Source organism: Homarus americanus, unplaced genomic scaffold (genome assembly GCF_018991925.1).
Source record: "Homarus americanus isolate GMGI-L3 unplaced genomic scaffold, GMGI_Hamer_2.0 scaffold4823, whole genome shotgun sequence".
NCBI lineage: Eukaryota > Metazoa > Arthropoda > Malacostraca > Decapoda > Nephropidae > Homarus > Homarus americanus.
Window position 1 is genome coordinate 1 of NW_024727070.1, and position 7500 is coordinate 7500.

The following is a 7500-nucleotide window of genomic DNA, read 5'->3' on the forward strand; positions in this document are numbered from 1 at the left end:
GAGACGGTGATGAAAGCGGCCGCCCTTGTACACTGGATGGCACTATTTCACTATAGTAAGGGGTAGGGGCAACTCGGTCATATTATACAACATACCAGAGAAGTTCCACACCCGCATGGGAGACCGTCAAAGTGAATCGGGGGTCGATTTGATAGCATACTACAGAGAACTTGCACACCCGAATGGGAGACCGTCAAAGTCAATCGGGGGTCGATTTGATAGCATACTACAGAGAACTTGCACACCCGAATGGGAGACAGTCAAAGTCAATCGGGGGTCGATTTAATAGCATACTACAGAAACTTGCACACCCGAATGGGAGACCGTCAAAGTCAATCGGGGGTCGATTTGATAGCATACTACAGAAACTTGCACACCCGAATGGGAGACCGTCAAAGTCAATCGGGGGTCGATTTGATAGCATACTACAGAAACTTGCACACCCGAATGGGAGACAGTGAAAGTCAATCGGGGGTCGATTTAATAGCATACTACAGAAACTTGCACACCCGAATGGGAGACAGTGAAAGTCAATCGGGGGTCGATTTAATAGCATACTACAGAAACTTGCACACCCGAATGGGAGACCGTCAAAGTCAATCGGGGGTCGATTTAATAGCATACTACAGAAACTTGCACACCCGAATGGGAGACCGTCAAAGTCAATCGGGGGTCGATTTGATAGCATACTACAGAAACTTGCACACCCGAATGGGAGACAGTCAAAGTCAATCGGGGGTCGATTTAATAGCATACTACAGAAACTTGCACACCCGAATGGGAGACCGTCAAAGTCAATCGGGGGTCGAGCATACTTTACAAAATGATCCGAGAATCTGCACACACACCGAGTGGGAGACGGTGATGAAAACGTCCGCCCTTATATGTTCGATTGCACTATTTCACTATATTAAGGGGAGAGGGTGCCTTCGCACACATATTCGGTGTGAAATATCTTCCGCCCCCCAGCGGAGCGCTTCGGCGCCTCTGCGAAGCAAAGCGCGGCATTCAAAAACAACAACCAAAATTGCAGTCGCTTTCCCTTCCCTGCCCTGCAATGGCTGGAGCAGCAGCAGAAGAAGAGAGAGAGAAAATAGTCTCATGGGGTCAGAGGAATGGCAGTGGAGCGCGATCTATGAATTTCACTAGCAAGGTCTGTCTCCCAATTGAACATTATTACTCTCTGCGGCGCACGTCGCCACCACAGTTTACCCTTTGACAGCAGCATCATGATGTTGCGTCTGTTATGAATCCGGAACCGGGATTTATTGAGCCTGTTCAGCGAGCAGTCGGGTTTAACCTTGCTAACAAACGATCAAACAGCGCACTCTCGGGTGCGATGCGGTGACTGTCTATCGTCGCTCTTGTATGCTTTGGATTGCACTATTTCACTATATTAAGGGGAACGGCTTCACACACCTATTAGATTGTGGAATATCTTCCGCCCCCAGCGGGCCTTCGGCGCACCTCTCTTGAAATGTAAGCGGCATTCAAAAACAACAACCAAGTTGCCGTCGCTTTCCCTTCCTGCCCTGCAAGCAGCTGGAGCAGAAGAAGAGAGAGAGAAAATAGTCTCATGGGGTCAGAGGAATGGCAGTGGGCTGGCGATCTATAATTTCACTAGCCAGGTCTGTCTCCCAATTAGACATTGCGTACTCCTCTCGGCGCACGCATTGCGCCACCACGGTTTCGCGACGGCAGCAGCATCATGATGTGCGTCTATTGTAAGTCCGGAACGGGTTATTCGGCTTTGTTAGCGAACAGTCGGGTTTTCTTCTTGCCTAACAAACGATCAAACAACTTCCACTCTCGAGGTCTTGATGCAGGTGGTATCCTGTATACGTCTGCTCTTGTATGCTGGATTGCACTATTTCACTATATTGGGGAGAGGTGCCTTCACACACCTATTCGGTGTGGAATATCTCCCGCCCCCCAGCGGAGCGCTTCGGCGCCTCTGCGAAGCAAAGCGCGGCATTCAAAAACAACAACCAAAGTTGCCGTCGCTTTCCCTTCCCTGCCCTGCAATGGCTGGAGCAGCAGCAGCAGCAGAAGAAGAAGAGAGAGAGAGAGAAAATAGTCTCATGGGGTCAGAGGAATGGCAGTGGAGCGCGATCTATGAATTTCACTAGCCAGGTCTGTCTCCCAATTTAACATTATTACTCTCTCGGCGCGCACGTCGCCACCACGGTTTCCGCGACAGCAGCAGCATCATGATGTTGCGTCTATTGTAAGTCCGGAACCGGGTTATTCGGCTGTTCGCGAACATTCAGGTTTTAACCTTGCCTAACAAACGATCAAACAACTTCCACTCTCGAGGTGCGGTACGGTGACTGTCCTATCGTCCGCTCTTGTATGCTGGATTGCACTATTTCACTATATTAAGGGGAGAGGGTGCCTTCACACACATATTCGATGTGAAATATCTTCCGCCCCCCAGCGGAGCGCTTCGGCGCCTCTGCGAAGCAAAACGCGGCATTCAAAAACAACAACCAAAATTGCCGTCGATTTCCTCTCCATGCCCTGCAATGGCTGGAGCAGAAGGAGAGCGAGAGAGAGAATAGTCTCATTGGGTCAGAGGAATGGCAGTGGAGCGGGCTAATGGCGAGTAGGCTCGCGATCTATCAATTACACTAGCCAGGTCGCTCTCCCTATTGAACATTATTACTCTCTCTCGGCGCACACGTCGCCACTGCGGTTTACGCGACAGCAGCAGCAGCAGCATCATGATGTTGCATCCACCAATTAGTCCGGAACCGGGTTATTCGGCTGTCTGCGAACAGTCCGGTTTTAACCTTACCCAACAAACAACATCCACTCTCGAGATGCGGTACGGTGAATGTCCTATCGTCCGACCTTGTATGCTGGATTGCATTATTTCACTTTATTAAGGGGAGAGGGTGCCTTCACACACATATTCGGTGTGAAATATCTTCCGCCCCCCAGCGGAGCGTTTCGGCGCCTCTGCGAAGAAAAGCGCGGCATTCAAAAACAACAACCAAAGTTGCCGTCGCTTCCCTGCCCTGCAATGGCTGGAGCAGAAGGAGAGAGAATTTAGTCTCATTGGATCAGAGGAATGGCAGTGGAGCGGGCTTATGGCGAGTAGGCTCGCGCTCTATCAATTACACTTGCCAGGTCCATCTTCCGTTTGGACATTATTTACTCCGTCTCTCTCTCGGCGCACACATCGCCACCCTACTAGTTTCCGTCACAGCATATGCTGCGGCCTTTCAGTCGGGAACGGGGCTCCCCTTCGCCTTGCTGTCTGCCCAACTTAGCGGACTTGCGTTGGCTGATCACCCCGTCTTCGCGTCTGTGCCGGCCTTCAATGCAGTGCCCAACCGTCTCTTGACCGAGATTCATTGCACTATTCCACGCGCAAACAGCTACCCTAAATGTGCATAGACAACGCTCATGGTTCAACACGACCAGGGTGCAGTCTGGGAGCCGAGTATACTAAAAAGAGAGTTTAGCAGCCAAAACTCGTCAAAGCACACGTTGGGTTACCCCATTACCTAACAACGATGGCGGTTCCCACCCGTGAAATACACAACCTAACCAATATTGGGCGACGATGGCGCTCATGAGCCCACGTCCCCACAAACAGTAAGAGAAAGAGAGAGAGGAGGAGATGGGCCAATGTCTTATGCCTCGCTGGGGCAAAGAGAAGAGAAGAGGAGCGGATAAGGGAGGAGATTGGCCAACGTGCGGTCCCTCGCCCAATGTCGGCTGCCTCGCTGGAGCTGGGTAAAGAGGAGAGGAGCGGGTAAGGGAGGAGATTGGCACACCGCGTTGGCGCTGCCGGCGCCGAGGGATATTAACGGTGCGTTTGATCGGTCTATCTGGTTTGCGCTGTTTCTCTAAGAACGGCGGTGCGGGTCTCCTTAATGTCGGCCACTCGCTGGGGGCAAGAGAGAGGAGAGGATAAAGGGAGGAAGATTGGCACACGGTGCTGCCGGCTTTCCCGGGGATATAGAAAGTGCAGGTTTGATCTGATGTGGTTTGCTATTCTCTAGGCCAACATGCAGTCCCTCCTTAATGTCGCTACCTCGCTGGGGCAAAGAGAAGAGGAGCGGATAAGGGAGGGGATTCGCCAACGTGCGGTCCCTCGCCCAATGTCGGCTGCCTCGCTGGAGCTGGGGCAAAGAGGAGCGGATAAGGGAGGAGATTGGCACACACGGTGGCGCTGCCGGCGCCGAGGATAGCAAGAGAAGGTGCAGTTAGATCTGATCATCTGGTTTGCTATTTCTCTAAGGCCAACGTGCGGTCCCTCGCCCAATGTCTTCTGCCTCTCTCTTCTGCCTCTCTCTCAATCTCACTATTTTTGCCGCCGTGATAGGCGCCGCCAACAGCAGCAGCTACCTGGTTGATCCTGCCAGTAGTCATATGCTTGTCTCAAAGATTAAGCCATGCATGTGTAAGTACAAGCCGATTTAAGGCGAAACCGCGAATGGCTCATTAAATCAGCTATGTTTCATTGGATCTGTAAACCCACTTACTTGGATAACTGTGGCAATTCTAGAGCTAATACATGCAATTGGTCTCTGACCGCAAGGGAAGAGCGCTTTTATTAGTTCAAAACTGGTCGGGCCCGGTCCGTAACCCACCTGTGGTGAATCTGAATAACTTCGGGCTGAGCGCACGGTCTCCGCACCGGCGCCGCTTCTTTCAAGTGTCTGCCTTATCAGCTTTCGATTGTAGGTTATGCGCCTACAATGGCTATAACAGGTAACGGGGAATTAGGGTTCGATTCTGGAGAGGGAGCCTGAGAAACGGCTACCACATCTAAGAAAGGCAGCAGGCACGCAAATTACCCACTCCCGGCACGGGGAGGTAGTGACGAAAAATAACGATGTGAGTCTCATCCGAGGCCTCAATCGGAATGAGTACACTTTAAATCCTTTAACGGTATCCATTGGAGGCAAGTCTGGTGCCAGCAGCCGCGGTAATTCCAGCTCCAATAGCGTATATTAAAGTTGTTTGCGGTTAAAAAGCTCGTAGTTGGATCTCAGTTCGGACTATTACCGCCGGTGTTTACTATCGCTCCGAACAACGCCCGCCGGCTGCGGGATGCTCTTTGTCGAGTGTCCCGTGGCGGAAGTTTACTGAAAAAATTAGAGTGCTCAGAGCAGGCTATTTGAATGGCGAATGGTGATGCATGGAATAATGGAATAGGACCTCGGTTCTATTTTGTTGGTTTCGGAACCAGAGGTAATGACTAATCGGAACAGGCGGGGCATTATTGCGGCTAGAGGTGAAATTCTTGGACCGTCGCAAGACGAACTACTCGGCATTTGCCAGGATGTTTTCATTAATCAAGAACGAAAGTTAGAGGTTCGAGGCGATCAGATACCGCCTAGTTCTAACCATAAGCGATGCCAACTAGCGATCCGCCGGCGTTATTCCCATGACCCGGGCAGCTTCGAAACCAAAGTCTTTGGGTTCGGGGGAAATATGGTTGCAAAGCTGAAACTTAAAGGAATTGGAAGGGCACCACCAGGAGTGGAGCCTGCGGCTTAATTTGACTCAACGGGGAAACCTCACCAGGCCCAGACACGGAAGGATTGACAGATTGAGAGCTCTTTCTCGATTCGGTGGGTGGTGGTGCATGGCCGTTCTTAGTTGGTGGAGCGATTTGTCTGGTTAATTCCGATAACGAACGAGACTCTGGCCTACTAAGTAGTCGCGGATCTCCAGAAAATGGTGTCCAGTTCGCAACTTCTTCTTAGAGGATAAGCGGCAATTCTAGCCGCACGAGATTGAAACAATAACAGGTCTGTGATGCCCTTAGATGTTCTGGGCACGCCTTACACTGAAGGGATCAACGAGTTTTCCCCTCCGAGAGGAGCCGGGTAACCCGTTCAAAGCCTTTCTTGATAGGGATTGGGGCTTGCAATTGTTTCCCATGAACGAGGAATTCCCAGTAAGTGCAAGTCATCAGCTTGCGCTGACTACGTCCCTGCCCTTTGTACACACCGCCCGTCGCTACTACCGATTGAATGATTTAGTGAGGCCTTCGGACTGGCGCTCTTGGATTGTCGGCCCGTTGCCCGCGAGGGTTTTCTGGGGTCGTCGCCTCGAGCTGACGGAAAGATGTCCAAACTTGATCATTTAGAGGAAGTAAAAGTCGTAACAAGGTTTCCGTAGGTGAACCTGCGGAAGGATCATTAACAGAGAGAAAGAGAACGGGGCGCTCTTAAAACTACTACTACTCTCCTGATTTGGGCGGTCTCGGGCTCTGCTCTGGCAACTCCAGCAGCGAAGAGGACAATCCCGGCCCCCGCAAAATAAATTACCACTGCCGCTGTAGGTGGACCACCTTTCGGGCGAAGCGCGAACCCGGAGGAATGACGGGGCTTTAAGGGCGGCTGCCGTCCGTTCCTTACTACGGCGAATAAGCCTCTTGACCCAAAAAGTGAAATTCAGAATTAAAAACAACAACAAACCGTCGTGGCCCAAACCACAAACTTGGGCTATGTCTGTCAAACCCTTTCATTGGGGCTAGGCCTCAGCGATGGTTATCGCCAAAAAAGACCAAGTGTAAAATACGCTCTTAGCGGGGATCCTCGGCTCGTGGGTGCGATGAAGGCCGCAGCAAACCTGCGTGTCGGTATGTGAATCGCAAAGAATACCGATATCGGCATATTGCGGCGGCGGCATATATGAGCAGCCGCCGCCACTCCTCTCTGGTCGGAAATATACATCCATCGGTTGCTGCGAGTTCGGTGCCTGCTGACTGTCTCCCCGACACGAGGGTAACCCGAACCGAGCTTCCGCCTTGGGGTTTAATCGCCCGCGCCTTGCGCGAGGCGTGCCCTTAAAAACAAGCAAGCCTATCACTAGCAAGTCCATGGACTTGGCGCACCCACATTCAACCACAACAAAGCGACAGTTGTCGCCCTCGCAAATAACTGGAGGCGGCGCTCTTTTGCCTGCTGTCCACAGAGACACGAATGGCCGTCGGCCGCTCATGGCTGATGCTGCACATGTTCTAAGAGGCACTCCATCCCACGAAGAGGAAACGAAACCGGGTCGGATATCTTTTAAGTAAGCCCCCCCGGAATTTCGTCTATCACCTCGAAAAGAGTGCTTGGCATGCATTGCAGTGGAACCTAAATTGATGAGTGCGCCTGGGCCCGCAGTCTACCATGTAGTGGTGCAGGCAGAGAGATGAGAATGCTTGGGTGACGCCGTGCTCTTCCTCACGCGCTCCTCCACCCTCTCCCACGGTCAGACGCGGTGTGGGCGTTCTCTTTGAAAGTTCGCCACGAGTCCACGTCTATCTCATGACTGGGAGGGAGGCAGGGGGAGTTCTCTCTAAACGCGTTAAAGACGGTGTTGCGCCTCATAACGGCGCTCGCCGGGATAGAGCACTAGTTCTGCAGCCGGAAAGGCCGCTCACGCCAATTAATACTGCGACTCTCGCTCTCTTTCTCCGGATAAACAAGTGCCACTGCTGTGGCATGCGGGAACGGGGAAAGAGGTCAAAGTTTAAGCGGCAAA